Below are 1,639 nucleotides of genomic sequence, written 5' to 3'. Positions count from 1 at the left end.
TTTCTGTCCTTGGGGGTTGGCGGGGTACTGCACAGAGGTAGGAGGTGGCTGATCGAGAAATGGTGAGTTTTCACAGTCACGTCTCGAGCCTCCAGGTCTGCAGAGACCGACCAGGGCTGCCGCCCAACCGACTATTCACCCTTTTTGGGCGGGAATTTTTTCCATTTTTTGTCCATTTTTCGGGTTTTTGGTCGGGCTTCAAAAAACGGCAGCCCGAGGCCTGGCAGAGGCCGGGGCATGTCCCCGGTCGCGCCAGGCGGCTCGCGCGACCCGATTAGGCCCCGAAAGGAGTCGGGAAATCGGCAGACCTGCCCGAGTTCAGCCCGGGGGAGGCGGGGGGCAGGTCGGTTCGGCTCAAATCATTAACCAAAGCCGAGACTTGGTCTCGCTGGCGCAACCGAAGTGCCAGGCTGGATAACTCATTAACCAGAAGGCGGCTGGAGGCAGGCAGGGCTGATGGCTGAGGCCGGGTGGAGGCCACCCGCGGCCGGGAAAGTCAAAAGTCCCGTTGTGTGGAAGTCTATGAGGTCAGATTCGGCCGCCTTACCGGGCCTGCGGTTGATGGTTTCCCGCTTGGGCAAGCGAGTCGGCCCGGCAAAGTGGCCACTTGCATTTTCTGGCAAGTGTCTGCGAACAACGTTAATGAGTTGAACCTCGGCAATTGTCGGAAGTCCCGATGAAGAAATGAAAATGCCCCTTTTGCGGGGATTGGATGCTCATGGCCGGCAGCAGGTGGCCCGACGCCCCGCCAACTTGACACTTGTCATTTCTGTCCTTGGGGGTTGGCGGGGTATCTGCACAGAGGTAGGAGGTGGCAGAATCGAGACTTGGTGAGTTTTCCAAACAAACGTCTCGAGCCTCCAGGTCTGCAGAGACCGACCAGGGCTGCCGCCCAACCGACTATTCACCCTTTTTGGGCGGGAATTTATTCCCTTTTTGCCCATTTTTCGGGTTTTTGGTCGGGCTTCAAAAGCGGCTGCCCGAGGCCTGGCAGAGGCCGGGGCATGGGCCCCGATCGCGCCAGGCGGCTCGCGCGACCCGATTAGGCCCCGAAAGGAGTCGGGAAATCGGCAGACCTTGCCGAGTTCAGCCCGCGGTGGCGGGGGGCAGGTCGGTTCGGCTCAAATCATTAACAAAGCCGAGACTTGGTCTCGCTGGCGCAACCGAAGTTGCCAGGCTGGATAACTCATTAACCAGAAGGCGGCTGGAGGCAGGCAGGGCTGATGGCTGAGGCCGGGTGGAGGCCACCCGCGGCCGGGAAAGTCAAAAGTCCCGTTGTGTGGAAGTCTATGAGGTCAGATTCGGCCGCCTTACCGGGCCTTCGGTTGATGGTTTCCCGCTTGGGCAAGCGAGTCGGCCCGGCAAAGTGGCCACTTGCATTTTCTGGCAAGTGTCTGCGAACAACGTAATGAGTTGAACCTCGGCAATTGCCGGAAGTCCCGATGAAGAAATGGAAAATGCCCCTTTTGCGGGGATTTGGATGCTCATGGCCGGCAGCAGGTGGCCCGACGCCCCGCCAACTTGACACTTGTCATTTCTGTCCTTGGGGGTTGGCGGGGTATCTGCACAGAGGTAGGAGGTGGCAGAATCGAGACTTGGTGAGTTTTCCAAACAAACGTCTCGAGCCTCCAGGTCCTGC

Source organism: Pristiophorus japonicus, unplaced genomic scaffold (assembly GCF_044704955.1).
Source record: "Pristiophorus japonicus isolate sPriJap1 unplaced genomic scaffold, sPriJap1.hap1 HAP1_SCAFFOLD_2001, whole genome shotgun sequence".
Taxonomy (NCBI): Eukaryota; Metazoa; Chordata; class Chondrichthyes; family Pristiophoridae; genus Pristiophorus; species Pristiophorus japonicus.
The sequence above is the reverse complement of the archived record's forward strand: the minus strand, read 5'-3'. Positions refer to the sequence as shown.